General features: G+C 40.8%; 1 non-coding gene across 1 annotated transcript; it reads right to left on the reverse strand.

Annotated features, from left to right (window-relative positions):
* Positions 1-2557: 2557 nt before the first annotated feature.
* LOC118897611 lies at positions 2558-2664 on the reverse strand. Its single transcript, XR_005020498.1, has one exon. It is a non-coding gene; the product is annotated as a U6 spliceosomal RNA (small nuclear RNA).
* Positions 2665-18796: the final 16132 nt, after the last annotated feature.

Here is an 18796-nt window from a genome sequence, read left to right on the forward strand (position 1 = left end):
TGGACTTCAGCAAATTACATGGTTTTCTTGAATATTAATCACCACATCCGTAAGATGGAGACACTATTGTCTGCCCCTGTATACCTCCCAAAAGAGTAAAGGATCAAAAGAATTCCTAGTTTCTGGAAATAGCGCTGCTGATAACTTAGTGGCTCAGATCAGAAACGTAGAAGCCATTCTTGACTTCCCACATCAGGTCCACCACCAATTAATCTCAAGCTTATTACTTCTCCCACAACCTTCCATGTCTTTTATTCTCACTGCCACTAATCTAGACCAAACCACCACATATTTTTTCCTAAACCATGGCCTCCTCTGGGTGACCCCTGCCCCTGCTGCCCTTTAAGACATCATTTACTCTGAAACTAGAAGGATTTTTCAAAAAGCACTGTTTTGATCACAGATTTTCCCTACCTAGAACTCTTCAATGGCTTTCTAGGGCTTTTATGGGAAAGTTCCAAATCCTCCTGTGATTCATTCTGCTTCAGATCTGGCCTTTGCCACCTTCTTTACAATCTCTTCTCTTGCTGCTCTCTAGTTATATCATTTTTGAAAATCAGAACATCATGAAGAAACAATACGTCTCCCACTGTCCCTTTAACCTTTCATGTGACTGTTTCTTCTCTCACACTTAGATGAAAGTACCAGCAGTTGCAATAACTTTTTGGTTCCCTATTGGGTAATAGAAAATATTATGCTCACTTCCAATGTCAACACATTCTCAGTTCAATATTTCAAAACATCAAGTCCCATATGACACCGAAAACACTCAAGTTGATTCAAAATTGAATTGTGCCCCTCCCCCATGCTGGAGCCCAACGTGGGCTGGTTGCTTGTGGAAGAAGAGGGTGGGTCATAGTCTCTTCTCTTTTTCCCCACATGGTGCTCCCACCTCTCCCACCCACCTCCAATGTGCTAAATCTGGTTTCTGATTCCACCAGCGGGTTGAAACAGGGGAAGAGAGGAGTGGTAAGGAAAGGGTTAAACTTCTTCCCTGGCTCATATTGTCTAAAGATGCCTCACCAAATGTAGACGTCGTCAAGCTGCTGCCTGCTGACCTCTCTTCTGGCTCTGTAACTGCAGATGACTCCAGTTTTTAAAGCACGAGTTGACATCAGTCCACCATGCCCCCTAAACTCCTCAGGGTACATATTAAATTCTCCTACTGGTCCAAGGGAAGTCCTTCTCTCTAATCTGGAGATGAAAGGGAGCACCGCAGTCCCCTCCCCCTTGCAGAGGTTGGAGGAAATAACTCTGTCTCCAAAAAATCATCTCCACAAATCATTCCCTCATTTGGAATTCAGGAGTCAAATAACCAGGGATGTTTAATTTGAAATTACTATAGAGTGGTCTGTTGTAGAACTTGCTTCAGTTTCAGATCTCTCTTACCTTAAAGTCAAAGCTTGCATTTTAGCAACATATTGCATGGGATTTCTGTTGGTTTCTCAAACACACCACATTCTCATTGATTTCTGGCCTTTCAAACATGGTGTCTTCTCTTCTTCCACTCATTCATTTATCTTGGCACTACTCATGTATCTCCAATTCCTCACCCACATGTCAGTATAAAAGGGTTGAGAAAGTAAAGATAAAGAGAGATACGAACTGTATTTATTTCATAGATACGGAAATCAGAAAAGCCAATAAATACATGAAAAGATGCTCAACCAAATAAATTATGTAGGAACTACAAATTAAAACTAATAGACACCACTTTCCACCTACCACACCAGCAAACATGAAAAAGTATAACAATATCAAATGTTGAGAGGATATGTAAATACTTAGCTATTGCTGATACCAGTGTAAACTGGTCTAAACTCTTTAGAAGACAATTTGTCATTGCCTTATCAAGGTGAACATGTGCATATTCTGTGACTCAGAAATTTACTTCTAGGTAGTAACATAATGCTCAGGAGATATGTACAAGGATGTTCATGATAGCACTATTTGTGATGGTCAGAAACGGGGAACAATCCAAATGCCCATTGACAGAAAGAATAGATTAAGGTATGTTCATACAATAGAATACTATACCTCAGTAAAAATGAATGAACCACAGCTCTATGTGACAAAATGGATAAATCTCGGGAACATAACGTTAAATTTTAAAAAAGCAAGTTGCAGAAGAATACTTGAAGTATAATACCTTACATATGAAGTTAAAAACAAAGTTAATAAAATATTTTGCACATGCATATACATAGACATGTAATAAAACCATACAGAAAAGCAAGGGGAAAATAAAAAATTTAAGACAGTGGTAATTTCTGGATAAAGAGATTCTTTATATATATATTATATATATATGAAGAAATTTTATATACATGGGTGATGGGCACATATGTGTTTATTTTATTATATTCTTTATAACTTACCTATTTTTATTCATATTTTGTATATAAATGACATATCCATAAATTATTTTATATGCATAAAATATTTGATTTTAAAAGTATGGTTTTACTCATTTCTCCATTTATCTGCCATAATCAGTTGTCTCTGTCTGTTATTTCAAGGTAGGACCTATGATTCCTTTTTTTTTTTTTTTTTTTTTTTAAATATGAAACGCTTCACGAATTTGCATGTCATCCTTGTGCAGGGGCCATGCTAATCTTCTCTGTATCATTCCAATTTTAGTATATGTGCTGCCGAAGCGAGCACGGACCTATGATTCTTGACTATCAACCTGTTTCAGGGCCAAAGTCTGAACCCCAGTTCTGAGGAGCCATTTTGCCTCCATACTAAGTCCAGTATTAGACAGCAGGGAAAGTAGGATAAGAATTACGTTCTAGTCCTGGCTCTGCCATTTATCAGCTGTACAATTTCGGGAATCTCAGCCTCAGTTTTCTTGCCTACAAAATGGGACAATACAACTCCAACCTTGGACTTGCTGTGGAGGATTAAATGAGACAAACATTCACAAAGTACTCAGGACGTTAATAAGCGCTCAGAACATGTTAATGTCCTTCTGCATTATGAAAGCAGTAGGTAAGAGGCTGTGTTCAAAATGGTGCACAACCATTACTGTTATTTACAAGTTAAACTGAAGCCTGGGCACTACTTTCTTTAACTCACTATTTCATTTGACAGACATTCATTGAATGGTTACTAGGCACCAGATATTTTGATGATGGGTCAGTAGCTTCAGCCTCTTAAGTGAAAAATGGCATTTGTTCTAACCTCAGGGCTAGGCCTAATGAAGAGATTTCTGACCCAAGGCATGCACAACATGAGAATTGAGTTACAGGGACTTAGGCTGTGAGCAAGTAAAATGTTTAATAAATAATGAAAATACGACCCTTGGCGCCAGCATGGTACTTAAGGCCATCTGCTGAGTCATTGCTAAGCTGGGGAAACGTAAGTTCCTGAAGCTACCTGGAAAGCTGGTTATGTCATCTCTGCTTGAAATGAATTCCGAGATATATGTCACCTCCTGGAATGGTGTGGGTGTGGGGAGAGGTTTTAACTCCTGGGAAGTGAGATATTACTTTGTTCCGTTTTGCAAAAATGATCTATTAGACTCCATTCCCAGAAACTGTCTCCTGAATGGCTTAAAGCAGGGCTAAAGAAACAGAATGCATATTTTACATAGATTCTGTCTTTCTTTGAGCTGAACTCCAAGTTGCCTAATAAATTTTTAAATTCCCAAAGAGCTAGATGCATTCAGAGTGACTCCAAAAAAGATGTTCTATTTTGGGATGTCACAGGCATCACTGCCATAAATCATCACAAACAAAACTGCTGCTTTGACTAATTGGGGGCTATACAAAAGGCTGACCTCTTCGTCCTCATCTGCCTTCCCCTTCTTCCCTTTATTGGATATCAGTTTTCAGAATTAAGGATATGAATCTGATCTATCTTCCTCTTAATAATTCAGACTTTAGGTCATAGAAGGACCATAGGATTTCAGAGCTGGCAACTGGAACTCAAGAGTTCTTGCATGCATTTCTCAAGGTCATACATCTTAGTGCAGTGGTTCTCAAGCTGTGGTGTGTAATAGAATCACCTGGAGGGCTTGTAAAAACACAGATTCCTGGGTCCCATTCCCCGAGTTTCTGATTCAGTATGCATGGGGTGGGGCCTGAGAATCTGCATTTCTGGCCATTTTTAAGGTGTTATTGATCCTTCTGGTCCAGGTCATAGTTTGAGAGCTACTGTCTCAGTTATTTGAAGGACAAGATATAGAGGCCAACCCTCAAACTGTCTGGTACTTTCTCCAAGGCAGCTCTTCTATAGCATATAGATTTTATGTCCTATCCTTTATAAAGTTATGGAAACCAGAGTTTCTTCTCCTCCTGAAAGGGGAGAATTCCATTGGAGGTAGAGCTAAAAGCATGAGCTTTGGAATCAGACAGGCCTGGGTAAGGGATTAGCTATTCCACAGTTCAGTTTTGTGATTTGGGGCAAGTTACTTAGCTTATTTGAGTTCTAGTTTCTTCATCTGTAAATTAGTAATTATTAGCTGTTCTAATGCTTTGAGACTCCTGAATGAACCGTTCAAAAACTATCTGACATAGAGTTATAGGACTGTAAGCCATTAATAAAGCATCTAATTTAGCTTCTTCACTTTCTAGATGTGGAAACAAAGACCCAGGGAAAGTAAGTGTCTTAACTGAGATCTCATAGCATATGGCAAAGGAGGACCAGGATCCTGGCCTTTTAATGAGTTTTGTTTTGTTTTAATCCTTCACATTGAATGAATATTTCCAAACCAAACACTTCAAAACTAAACACTTTAATAATGGAAGTCCAGTCATATGACAATATATAGACTTATGACAAACATTTTAGAGAGCCATATAAGCCAAGTTCTGTGATTTAATCTGCTTTTCAAAATACCATTTTTTTTTTGGTACAAGGTTATATATTACACTTATACAGTGGGACATATTATATGGGAAGATAGTAAAGAATCTATTCAACTCACATTTAACAACTAAAAGAAAACTTACAGCAAGTCTCCAAAATTTATTTTATTTTTATTTACAATGGAATTTCAAAAAAGAACCTTCCTTGTGACATGGTGGTGTTTTGCAAAAGGGGTGTGGCTGTTGATAGAATATTTGTCTTTGCTGTTAGAATTGAGTACATTTGAAAAATGAGAGTTAGCAGATGGGAAGTCATTTTCTACATCAAGGAGAAAAATGTTTTAAATGTATTAGGAAAATTATAGCAAATGTTTAAAAGAGAAAAAGGCAACTCAAAGGACATCATTGCACACTCAAGCTGTACTTGTTTGGGATGTATAAAAATTAAGAGTGTTTGAGAGCTAGCTTAAACTCTTCATCTAGTGAACACGGACCCTGGGGTGCAGTGGTGTCGGGAGATTTGCTGAACTGAGCAAATGGCTTTGGCAAAGAGGAGCATGGAGCCCAGTTGAGTGCTTTTGGCACAGTGACCAGCTTATCATCGCTTTCATTTTTTAAAATAGTAATATTTTCCAAAATATTAATATTTTGATGAAGCCAAAAAACAAAGGGTCAGTGTTGTGGATTTAGAAACCAAGGTGTGCTTTGGTGCTCTCTTGTTATTTGTCTTGATGTGAGCTGACTGTTTACATCTAAATCACTATTTGGTTTATAGTAAGACTAAGACCAATATATTTTAGAAAGCTTATTTGATCCAAGTAATTTAAAGCTCTTATTCTGATAAGAGATATATCCACTAAGTGACCACTAGCTGGTTGGTTAAGCAGACAAATAATGGGCCTCTTCTCACAACTCTTTAGTTTCCTGTTTCAACCTGCAGTATCCAGATTTAATCAATGCTGCAGCCATTCCAAGATGGCAGGAATATTCAATTGCCTTGGAAGCATATACTGATGTGTTGCATGATCAGAGCGGGTAAGGCAGAGGGCTTTGTTCACAGCTAAGCGACAGGGGATTGTGCCTATCAGAAAGCCTAGCTTATAAGAAAAGAAAAGCCTAGATAAGAAAAGCCTTATCTGCCCGGCACCTGATAATTAACAACCCTCACTAATGGGAAGGTGCAATCCCAGGAAGATAATGGAAATACCTTTAAAAAGCCAATTTGACCCTTGCCAAAATTTGCAATGGGCCCTACCTCAGATGATTTGGAGCTCATTTTAATAGGCTTGAAAATCTGAAAATAAATAATTTTGAAGTGACGATATAAATTATGTATGAGTATCAATTGAATATTCAAGTATAATGAGTTTATGGAATACAAGAGAGTATTTCTTTTGAGATGCTGCAATACTGTTATTGTTAGATTCAGAGCCCAGCTGATTGCTTATAGGGAGCCTTTGTGCAAATTTGAAAAAGGCACCCCCTCTGAGTGATGTAGCCATGTGGGTACATGATTTGGCAAGAGGAGCCTGGGCTGGATCTTAACTCCCTTTTGTCCCATTGGCTGGGTGCTTTTGTACAATGCACAAATTGCAATTCCTTAAGTGGCAGCCCCAATTGCTATATGAAATGTGTGCCAGTAGCAAGGATTTCAAGGCTTGAAGTGCTTGTGTTGGTTGTTAGAGAGTACATTTGAAATTTATAAAAGTGATGGTTCCTTCTCTTGCCCCAGCACAGAATTTATCTGCAGAGATGAAGTGTCAGTTAAGCTCTAAAATGCCATGAAAGCAGGGGGAGCCTTCATGATAGAGAACAGAGATCTTGTCTTGGCAGCTATGTTCCCTGAAGAAGCATAGCTAGTGAGCCACACTTCCCAAGCCAGAGGCAAACAACTCAACACCTGGGAAATTTAGATTTCTGGCACCACAATTGTCTCATTTCCCACCCGCTGCACTGACACTAGAAGGGGAAAACTGTTGTGTTGGGTGTTGAGGTAAAACCTTTTACATCCACCCAGTTGTACTGGAATTTAGGGGCAGTGGGTATTAGCAATAAAAGTATATGGGCTCGAATGTTCATTTTCCTTCTTGGAACCATTGACTTATGATGCCATGGTAATGAGAGTAGGAATCCAATATTGAGTTTCCAGTTCCAGGACAAAATGGAGTAAACACACATCTCTTTGTTCCTCTGGCTAAGAACAGCTAAAGGCCCTGGACACTATATATAAAACAAATATAAGAAGATTCTAACATGTAAAGAGAAGAAGGTAGACCTTTTAGGGATCTCAGGACCAACGGAAGGACAGGGGGATGTGGGTTTTCTTCTTGCCCGGGACAGCCCAGACTGCGTTGTGGAGAAGCAGGCAGCCTGGAAAAGCCAACAGGTGTAGACAAAAAAACCCCCAAGAAAAATCCGTTCTCTCTAGCTACTGGAAAAGGAAAGGGGCAGCCTAGCAAAACAAAACTTTTGGACAGGGCTTCCCTGGTGGCACAGTGGTTAAGAATCTGCCTGCCAACGCAGGGGACACGGGTTCGAGCCCTGGTCCGGGAAGATCCCACATGCCACAGAGCAACTAAGCCCGTGCGCCACAACTACTGAGCCCATGTGCCACAACTACTGAAGCCCACACGCCTAGAGCCCATGCTCCACAACGAGAAGCCACCGCAAGGAGAAGCCTGCGCACCGCAACGAAGAGTAACCCCCGCTCGCCGCAACTAGAGAAAGCCTGCGCACAGCAACGAAGACCCAACGCAGCCAAAAATAAAATAAATAAAATAAAATAAATTAATTAAACAAAACAAAACTAAAAACTTTTGGAGAATAATTGCTCTACTTCAACCAAACACCACTGAAAGTATGAGTGGAGAGCCTAGACTTATGTCCTTGGCCAGCTATAACAAGGCACTTCTCTTCCCCCAACCTGTGGGGAGGTGGAACTTTTATCCCCACCATATGGGAATGAGACTACCCCCAACCTCTGCCCCAGGTTGTCAGTAAAGACCATGTGGGGAGCCAGGACTTCCACGCCCACCCAGCGGTTGAGTCACCCCTCCCTACTGAGGTGGTATCAGAGAGGGCTGAGTGGGAACCTGGGACTTTTACCACATTCCAGCCATAGCTAGGCTTCCCAGCCCCCTGTAGTGTCAGCAGAGGCCTAGTGGAGAGTCTGAACACCCACTCCCACCCAGCAATAATGAGATGCCCCTCTGCTTCCCAGGGTTCAGTGGAGGCCAAGAGGGGAATCTGAGCTTCCACACCACCTGACAGTAATACTATAGGGCATCACCATCCTTCCCCCACTGATGTGGTGTCATAGAAGACCTGATAAAAGAGAAGATTTAAATATGATCCAGAATCTCATAATATAATAGCAAAACTGTCCAAGATACAATTGAAAATCACTCATGAGGAACCAGGAAAATCTTAACTTCAATGAGAAGAGATAATCAACACACACCAATACCAAGATTATGTTGATGCTGGAATTATCTGACAAGGGTTTTAAAGCAGCCATCATATGAAATGCTTTAACAAGCAATTAGAAACATACTTAATACCAATGAAAAAATAAAAAACCTCAGCAAAGAAATAGACGATATAAAGAAGAACCAAATGGAAACTTTAGAACTGAAAAACTGCAAGAATCAAAATAAAAACTCAATCAATGGGATCAATAGAAGAATGTAGAGACCAGAGGAAAGGATCAATGAACTTGAAGAGAGAATAACAGGGGCTTCCCTGGTGGCGCAGTGGTTGAGAATCTGCCTGCCAATGCAGGGGACACGGGTTCGAGCCCTGGTCTGGGAAGATCCCACATGCCGCGGAGCAACTAAGCCCGTGAGCCACAACTACTGAGTCTGTGCGTCTGGAGCTTGTGCTCCGCAACAAGAGAGGCCGTGATAGTGAGAGGCCCGCGCACTGCGATGAAGAGTGGCCCCCACTTGCCGCAACTAGAGAAAGCCCTCGCACAGAAACGAAGACCCAACACAGCCATAAATAAATAAATTAAAAAAAAAAAATGCAAACCTTTAAAAAAAAAAAGAGAGAGAGAATAACAGAAATTACCCAATATGAACAACAGAAAGAAAACAGACAGGAAAAAAAATGAATAGAACCTTAGGAACCTATGGGACTATAACAAAGGATACAATATTCATGTCATGTCATCAGAATCCCAGAAGGAGTGGAGAAAAAGGGCAGGGCTGAAAAAGTACTTAAAGAAATAATTGCAAAAATTCCCCAAGTTTGGCAAAAGACATAAACTTACAGATTTAAGAAACCTAGTGCAGAGACTTCCCTGGTGGTCCAGTGGTTAAGACTCCTGTCTCCCAGTGCAGGGGGGCATGGGTTCGATCCCTGGTGGGGGAACAAGATCCTGCATGCAGCAAGGAGAAGAGGATCTTGTACTGAGCCTTGTCATTAGAAAGAGCCCTAAAACAGAAAAACAGAAACCAATTACACAGTCAGGTGAGTCACATTAAAAAAAAAGGTTAAAACCATTGCTTTATAGCATCACTGTCATAGCGTTAGGTGTAGTAGGTATAAAAATATTTCAGGATTAATAGCTTAGTTTCAGAGAAGTTTACATCTGCTAAGCAAATACACAGTAACGTAACACATTCAAGCAGTGAGCCACTGAAGTGGTTTTAGGGGATGATTTTTGAGGAGAGACTTTGTTTCATAAGCCACCAGTATGACTCATTTTTCACAACTATCACAACTAAAAAGGTTTTCCAATTTCTAAATAGGTTGAGAGCAAACTTAGGATGTGAACTTTAAAAATAAATTATTGTTATTTATTTATTAAAAACATTTTTAAAAAATTAATTTTATTTATTTATTTATTTTTGGCTGCATTGGGTCTTCGTTGCTGCACACAGGCTTTCTCTAGTTGGGGCGAGCAGGGGCTTCTCTTCGTTGCGGTTCGTGGGCTTCTCATTGCAGTGGCTTGTCTTGTTGCAGAGCACAGGCTCTAGGTGCACGGGCTTCAGTAGTTGTGGCACATGGGCTCAGTAGTTGTGGCGCATGGGCTCAGTAGTTGTGGCGCATGGGCTTACTTGCTCCATGGCATGTGGGATCTTCCCGGACCAGGGCTCAAACCCGTGTCCCCTGCATTGGCAGGCGGATTCTTAACCACTGTGCTACCAGGGAAGCCCCTATTGCTATTTATTTAACTTACTATTTAGTACAGACATACCTTGTTTTATCGTGCTTCAGCATGTCGCGTTTTTCACAAATTGAAGGTTTGTGGCAACCTTCAGGATATATGCAAAAGACTTTCAGCAAGGGTTCAGTTGGTTTCTCATCTTGTTCTCAAAACAGGTTAATCTGGGAGATTTTAGTCCCTTCCAAGACAGTGTGATCTGAATCTGCTAAGGTCAGTGGCAAACAGTTTGATTTGAATTTGATTTTGGTTTCTGGCATCTTCTTCAGAATCTCTTCATTCTCTGAAGTTTTGTTTAAAAATGATAAGGCTTGTACATGACTAATTGTGTTTGAATTAAAAATATGATGTAATCCAATGTCATATTGGACATGATAGTGACAAGGGAATGTCCTTGCATGCCCTCTTACTTTATTCACCAACCGAGCTGAAGCATGGCAATAGGAGAAAATGTATTCTCTCGGTACTGTTCCTACCACATGCTTTTTAAAACATACTTTTTGAGGGGCCCAAATTTTAATCAGTTAATTAATTATTTATTTTTAACATTGATTTATTTATTTGGTTGTACCAGGTCGTAGTTGCAGGAGGCGGGCTCCTTAGTTGTGGCATGCATGTGGGATCTAGTTCCCTGACCAGGGATCAAACCCCGGGCCCGCTGCATTGGGAGCACAGGGTCTTATCCACTGCACCACCAGGGAAGTCCCTTAATCAGTTAATTTAAATAAACAAAGCTGGCTAGCCCTGCCCTACCAACACAGCTGTGTCAGAACAGGTTGGACTCTGTTTAACCTCACGATGAATCAACAAATCAGTCAGTTATTTCCTGATACAAGAGATTTCACTTTTCACCATGAGATAATAAACATGGATTATTTGGTGGTTACTGTTTATTTTTATTTTCCAAGTTAGAATGATATAACAACTTGGTAAAATTTTCTGATGTTGACTTAGAAGATTTTAAATGAGGTTCAAATGAAAGAGAAAGAGAGGAAAGTGAAGGAAGAAAGGGAGAGATAAGAGGTAAAATAAAAAAGACATTTTTTCATGTGTTTCAAGGGGAATGTTGGAAAGAAAACAGCTATAGAGAATAATATTGAAGCTAAGTCAAAACTTCTTTGACACAAATTTAGTGTTTTTTGCAGCAAAAATATGTTTCTCTTTTATTCTGATTAAAAAGCATCAATGAATCTTTCTTAACATGCATTTGAAATAGCTGAATAATCCAAATACAAAACAAATCAACACACTTGCTTGCAACATAGAGGTGAAAACATTAAAAAGGCTATCTGCAACATAATTTGTAAAAGCCCCATTCCTTCCTGCTTCCTCTCCAATCACGATGTAAACTAGGTTCTGTAGACACCTATCTCTGTCTCTATAACAGAGGGAGTGATTTTGGGCAAAAGCTTATTTTTCAGATTTGCATCTGCATTTTCTTGCATGATTTATGGTAGCGATTTGACTATTTTCTTGTAAACTTTGAGAATGAACTCTTTAGGAGAAATTCAGTCTTCTCCAAATTACCCACTTCGGGGTAATTACTCAAGATTACCCTTGTCTGGATTATTCCCACTTTTTCTATGGATGTCCTGTAGCGAATGATAAATCAGATCACTGTTTTCCTGCCTTCATGTGCTATTAGATGATATGTGCTCATGGTACACTATCAGCCCCAAGTGAAGTGGTATTAGGAAGGTAAATCATTTGCCCAATTTACATCTTTATAGTTTTAATTTTCTTCTCATTTTATTTGTTTTCCTTTAAATTCTTGAACATATTTACAGTAACTTTTATATCCCTTGTTAGCTATTTCCATCATTTCTGTTATTTTTGGCTTATGATTTTTCTCCTGGTAATGGGCCAGAATTTTTTTTACATGTCTAGTAATGTTTGATTGGATGCTGGACATCATAAATGTTATACTGCTGCATGTTGAGATTGTGTTGTTCTTTTTAACAAATGTATAAATTTGTTCTGGCTGGCAGTTAATTTACTAGCAGCTCACCTTGATTCTATTGAGGCTTGGTTTAAAGCTTTGTTACAGTGGGTCTAGCACTGCCTTTATTCTGGGGCCAGTGTAGCCTCATTACTAAGGTGTGACCTTTCTCAGCTTTACTTTGATGGCCCCAGATGTTCAAAAAAATCTCTGTGGACAACCCTCAGAATGGGAGAAAATATTTGCAAACCAAGCAACTGACAAAGGATTAATCTCCAAAATATACAAAGAGCTCATGCAACTCACTATCAAAAAAACAAACAACCCAATCAAAAAATGGGCAGAAGACCTAAATACACGTTTCTCCAAAGAAGACATACAGATGACCAACAAACACATGAAAAAATGCTCAACATCACTAATTATTAGAGAAATGCAAATAAAAACTACAATGAGATATCACTTCACACCAGTGAGAATGGCCATCATCACAAAACCTACAAACAATAAATGCTGGAGAGAGTGTGGACAAAAGGGAACCCTCTTGCACTGTTGGTGGGAATGTAAATAATACAGCCACTATGGAGGACAGTATGGAGGTTCCTTAAAAAACTAAAAATAGAATTACCATATGACCCAGCAATCCCACTACTGGGCATATACCCAGAGAAAACCATAATTCAAAAAGACACATGCACCCTAATGTTCACTGCAGCATTATTTACAATAGCCTGGCCATGGGAGCAACCTAAATGCCCATCGAGAGACAAATGGATAAAGAAAATGTGGTACATATATACAATGGAATATTACTCAGCCATAAAAAGGAACGAAATTGGGTCATTTGTAGAGATGTGGATGGATCTAGAGACTGTCATACAGAGTGAAGTAAGTCAGAAAGAGAAAAACAAATATCGTATATTAACACATATATCTGGAACCTAGAAAAATGGTACAGATGAACTGGTTTGCAGGGCAGAAATAGAGACACAGATGTAGACAACAAACGTATGGACACCAACGGGGGAAAGCAGCAGGGGGGGGTGGGGGTGGGGGTGGTGTGATGAATTGGGAGATTGGGATTGATATGTATACACTGATGTGTATAAAATGGATAACTAATAAGAACCTGCTGTATAAAAAAATAAATAAAATTAAATTAAAAAATTAAAAAAAAAAAGATACATACGCCGCAATGTTCACCGCAGAACTATTTACAATAGCCAGGACATGGAAACAACCTAAATGTCCATCAACAGAGGAATGGATAAAGAAGATGTGGTACATATATACAATGGAATATTACTCAGCCATAATAAGGAACCAAACTGGGTCATCTGTAGAGACGTGGATGGACCTAGAGACTGTCATACAGAGTGAAGTAAGTCAGAAAGAGAAAAATGAATATCATATATTTTTATTTATTTTTAATTTGTAAAATTTTATCTATTTTTGGCTGCATTGGCTCTTCATTGCTGCGCGCAGGCTTTCTCTAGTTGCGGCGAGCGGGGGCTACTCTTTTTTTTTCTTTTTTTTTTGGGGGGGGCTACTCTTCATTGTGGTGCACGGGCTTCTCATTGCGGTGGCTTCTCTTGTTGTGGAGCACGGGCTCTGGGTGTGCAGGCTTCAATAGTTGTGGCACGCAGGCTCAGTAGTTGTGGCGCACGGGCTTAGTTGCTCTGCGGCATGTGCGACCTTCCTGGACCAGGGCTTGAACCCATATCCCCTGCATTGGCAGGCGGATTTTTAACCACTGCGCCACCAGGGAAGCCCCGAATATCATATATTAATGCATGCATGTAGAATCTGGAAAAACTTGTATAGATGATCTTATTTACAAAGCAGAAACAGAGACACAGATGTAGAGAAAAAAGGTATGGATACCAAGGGGGAAGAGGGGGTGGGCTGAACTGGGAGATTGGGATTGACATATACACTATTGATACTATGTATAAAATAGATAACTAAGGAGAACCTACTGTATAGCACAGGGAACTCTACTCAATGCTCTGTGGTAACCTAAATGGGAAGGAAATCCAAAAAAGAAGGGATATATGTATACCTATACCTGATTCATTTTGCTGTACAGTAGAAACTAACAGGACATTGTAAAGCAACTATACTCCAACAAAAATTTTTTAAAAAAAAAGGTCTCTCTGACCTGGATGGTTGGAATTCAAATGTTCCCAAGTCCTGTGTTAACTCCTCAGTCTGTTCTTTGCCTGGCCTTGTAGAATTTCGCTCTATGCATACAAAGAGTAGTATTCAGCCAAGGAACCCAGAGAACCCTTGTGAAAATGTCTGGGGCTCTTTCCTTGTGCAGCTTGCTCCCCTACACTTTTCTGCCCTGCAAATTCCAGCCACCTCAGCCTCACCAAACTAGATTTCTGTCTCCTCATTCTAGTGAAATTAGCATGCTCCACTTGAGTTTTCTCCCTCTTTAGTGTGGTTTAAAAATTGCCTCCAGGGGACTTCCCTGGTGGTCCAGTGGTTAAGACTCCTTGCTTTCACCACAGGGGGCGTGGGTCAGATCCATGGTCCAGGAACTAAGATCCCATGTGTGGCGTGCCAAAATGTAAAAAAAAAAAAAATTGCCTCCAGGTAGGGTTGCTGGATTTAACAAATAAAATCCAATATTACATTTTTATACATATTTATACTAAGAAATTATTCATTGTGTATCTGAAATTCAAATTTAACTAGACATTCCATATTTTATCTGGCAACCTTACATCCAGGCAGAAAGCCAGGAAAATTGAGGGCTCACTTCAATTGTTTCTCTTCTCTTGGAACCACAGTCTTGAGTACACTGTGGTCCCAATGTCTGAAAACAGTTGTTTCATATATGTTGTCCAGTTTTCTAGCTGTTTACAGTGGGAGGGCCATTCTGTACCAGTCACTCCTTCTTGGTGAGAAATGGATGTTCATAGTGCATATTTAAGCAAGCAAGCAAGCAAACAAATAGGACAGCTGCCCTATCTGGAATTGTTCAAGGGAATCATTAAGAAACAGTAATAGAATCTAAAAAACAACAACAACAACAAAATAACAACAACAAAAAATGGTCATGAAGAACTTAGGGGCAGGACGGGAATAAAGACACAGACCTACTAGAGAATGGACTTGAGGACACGGGGAGGGGGAAGGGTAAGCTGGGACAAAGTGAGAGAGTGGCATGGACATATATACACTACCAAACGTAAAATAGCTAGTGGGAAGCAGCCGCATAGCACAGGGAGATCAGCTTGGTGCTTTGTGACCACCTAGAGGGGTGGGATAGGGAGGATGGGAGGGAGACTCAAGAGGGAAGAGATATGGGGATATATGTATTTGTATAGCTGATTCACTTTGTTATAAAGCAGAAACTAACACACCACTGTAAAGCAATTATACTCCAATAAAGATGTTAAAAAAAAAAAAAAAGAAACAGTAAATAAACGTGTCACTTTTACCCGTCCTGGAGTATGCTACATAGAGTTGCTTACGTGAGAAAGAACTAATTATAATTCAGAGCATCTGCCTTTCATTCGAGATTCTTATTTGAAATTCCCATTTCTCTTCTGCTTTATGGTCTCCACAGGCTTTTTTTTTTTTTAATATTTATTTATTTGGTTGCACCAGGTCTTAGTTGCAGCACATGGGCTCCTTAGTTGTGACATGTGAATGCTTAGTTGCGGCATGTGAACTCTTAGTTGCGGCATGCATGGGGGATCTAGTTCCCTGACCAGGGATCGAACTCAGGCCCCCTGCACTGGGACCAGGGAGTCTCATCCACTGCGCCACCAGGGAAGTCCCTCCACAGGCTTTAAATTTACCTCAGTCTTAGCTGCTCCAGATCATGTCAACCTATCCCCTTGGGACATCACAAGGGTCCTGTAAGGTGAATTCTGGGCACTTCACACATTCTGTATTGTTAGAAAGACCATTTCAAATATACCCTCAAAAGCAGTGAGATGCTATGCAGCCACCTTCATAGGAGAGAGTTCATTTTATTTACATAGATTACAATGACTGTCATTTCTTGGGAAGTTCAAAGAGACAGTGTTCATCAAACCATAGTTACACATATAGTAGAAAGAACTTGTGCCTTGTGAGGATGAGAGGGCAACTAATACTTATTGAGTATCTATTATATGCCAAGTGTTTCATATTCAGTGGTTTGCTGGAGCCAGCCTGTGCCAGCTCATATGGGCTTGTGAGAGGCAATTGTTAAATATTCAGGAATCTTGCCAGCTAGTTTTTAAACTGTTGAAATCTTGAGATTGACAACAGGAGGAATATTTATACCATGGAAATCATCAAATGCTACAAATTCTGGCTCCTCCATCAACTCCAAGAGCTAATTGTTATGCATTCACCAGCACATCACCGTTATCTCATTTTTCATCTCATCTTATCTTCTGAACTACTCTGTAAGGTATTTATTAGAATGTGAAGTTTAAAGATGGAAAGAAGACTGAGGTTACATAAATAACGTGTCCCAATTTTCCCAGAAAACAAGTACAAAACCAATTCTGCATAACTTTACGTCCTCTGCTTACAGCTCCACAGCTCTGAGCCAGGAGACTTAAACAGAGTTGTTGCCTTAACACTAATTGACTTTATGATCTTGGACCAGTACCTGACCTCTCTGGATTACCATTTGTTCATCTGTGAGGTTGGGAGCATTGACCTAATTAATACCCAAGGTCTCTTTTGGATGTAATTGTGTCTGTTGTCTACTAATTCTACCCCTGCCCAATTGTGTCAGAAACACTAAAAACTCCTACCAAGTGGCTGCCAGAAAAAAAAAAAAGCTTGTATCACTAGGGACTTCCTGAGACTTAAAGCTATGATACTACCAGATTTTCTTTGCTCAAATGTCTACCATCAAGGAGATGTAATAAAGAAAATGTGTGTAGCAAGTTCATTTATTAAAAATTTGGTAGGGCAAAGTAACCTACTGTAAAAGTACTTGTCTTGTTTTTCTTAGCCTTTGATTATTACCCACCAGTGTCACTGGCAAAGCCCATTAACAATTTCTGGGGAATATAGAATCTGGGTGATAAAATAAAGTCCTACCTTTTTTTTCCTTTGTGCTTAGTCTAGTTTCACTTGCCCATAGGATACTGTGTGCAGAAGACTTGCACCTAGCACTTCAGACCAGAGTTCCTAGTGCAAAATGGCTGCACTCATCCCCCTTCCCTGCTGACAAGAACCCTAAAAAGCAGCGCCACCACTGGCTTGTAGGATAGAGTGTGTACTCTAGAGCGCAAGCTTGCACCTCTCCATTCATTGCTCAAAGAATAAAGCTTTCCTTTGCTTCTGAACTGAACTTGGTCTTGTTCTATTGGCTCAAAAGACACCAGGCAGAAGGACCCTTGTTGAGGACCGACTCAGGAAGGTCGGTAACAAAATTTGGTGACTACAAAGGGGTGGACCTTCTGCCTGCACCCACCCACAGGGCTCCAGGTTCACTCTGGCTCCAGGGGGAGGACACCAGAAGGTTAGGGAGGTTTGAAGGTTAGGTGAGAATGATTGACTCTCCCCTTTGAGTACACTCTGATGGGGTAGAACGGCAGCAGCTTTGAGCCAAATCCAAAGCAATTCTGCCCAGCAACGTGAAGACCCTGTGTGGTGCGCACACAGCATAGCCCCAGAGTAATCTGGACTGCGCCCTCTTGAAGGAATTACTGTGACATCGTTGGGGATCGAAGACTGAATCTCACACATGTCTACCCACTGCCTCTGGCTGGCCTTCCTGCAGTACAGGATACCCGAGGATGGTGGCGTACTGTGGACAAGAGAGAGCCAGTACTGTCCTCTTGACCCCTGTACAAGGCAGTAACAGCTGCACCAGGGCTTTTTGCCTTCCTCCCCGACCAACAGTATCATTCTCCATAGTCACTTTCGGTTTAGTAAAGGAAAGTGGCCAGCCCCGTGGGCCAAGAGGCGAGACCAGGAAAAAGCCCAGGTAATAAGGACCTCCTTGACAAAACGGAATGAGGATACTCAATCCAAGTTCAGGAAAAGGCACTGGGGAAGCCCAAGTGCAGAAGGATCCCAAGGTAGGTACGCAACTGGTGACTTGACCTCTTCCAGTCAGCGCTAGTTTCTCTGAAGTGTTATGGGGACACGTGAGCCACTCACAAAACCAGGAACCTGATTAGCAGGAAGATGTGTGAGCTGTTGGCAAGACCAGGAGACACCCACTGCCTGATCTTTCCTCCTTCCTCTGCTTGTGCAGTGAAGCTTGGGTGAGTCTTCATTGACTGAGCTTCCACGGGCTCTCCACAGCAAACTGGTGAGTATCGCGTGGGAATCCCTCATGCTTTTAGCTCTCACCCACCAAGAAATCCAAACACTTCTCTTGTTTGGCCAAAAGGAGGAAAGAAAAGATCCCCACCTCACACAGCTGTGCCTCTCCCTAATGGACCAAGTTGGTCAGGAACTAACGTGGCTAAGCTGCTCTGGCCCGGAGGTGGTCCTGTCTAACCTCCTGTGGGATGGTCTGACTGAGGAGAGACTGTCTCAAGCATGGCTGTTACAAATTCAAGGGGACCCCCCCAGTTATATCAGAGCCCACGCCATTTGGACACCTCCTATTTTGGTCTTTTGAGGAATCCATTAACATTTTAGTGCTGGTTCCAAATTTCCTAAACGGGAAACCTTACTTGGGTCAAATCTTGTGCATTTGCGTGCCAATGAATCACTCCAATCACCCCCCTCAGTAGTTTGAAACAAATCCAAAACAGAACATCTAAGGTATGGGAAATCAAACATTCACCATACCGAAGGAGCCCATTAGGGTACATTCTGCAGAACTGGAAGTTTTTCAGGTATCACCTCCAACCCTAAAACATTTAATCTTCCTATGTAATACAGCCTAGCTCCAATACC

This window comes from Balaenoptera musculus, chromosome 6 (genome assembly GCF_009873245.2).
Source record: "Balaenoptera musculus isolate JJ_BM4_2016_0621 chromosome 6, mBalMus1.pri.v3, whole genome shotgun sequence".
NCBI classification, from domain to species: Eukaryota; Metazoa; Chordata; class Mammalia; order Artiodactyla; family Balaenopteridae; genus Balaenoptera; species Balaenoptera musculus.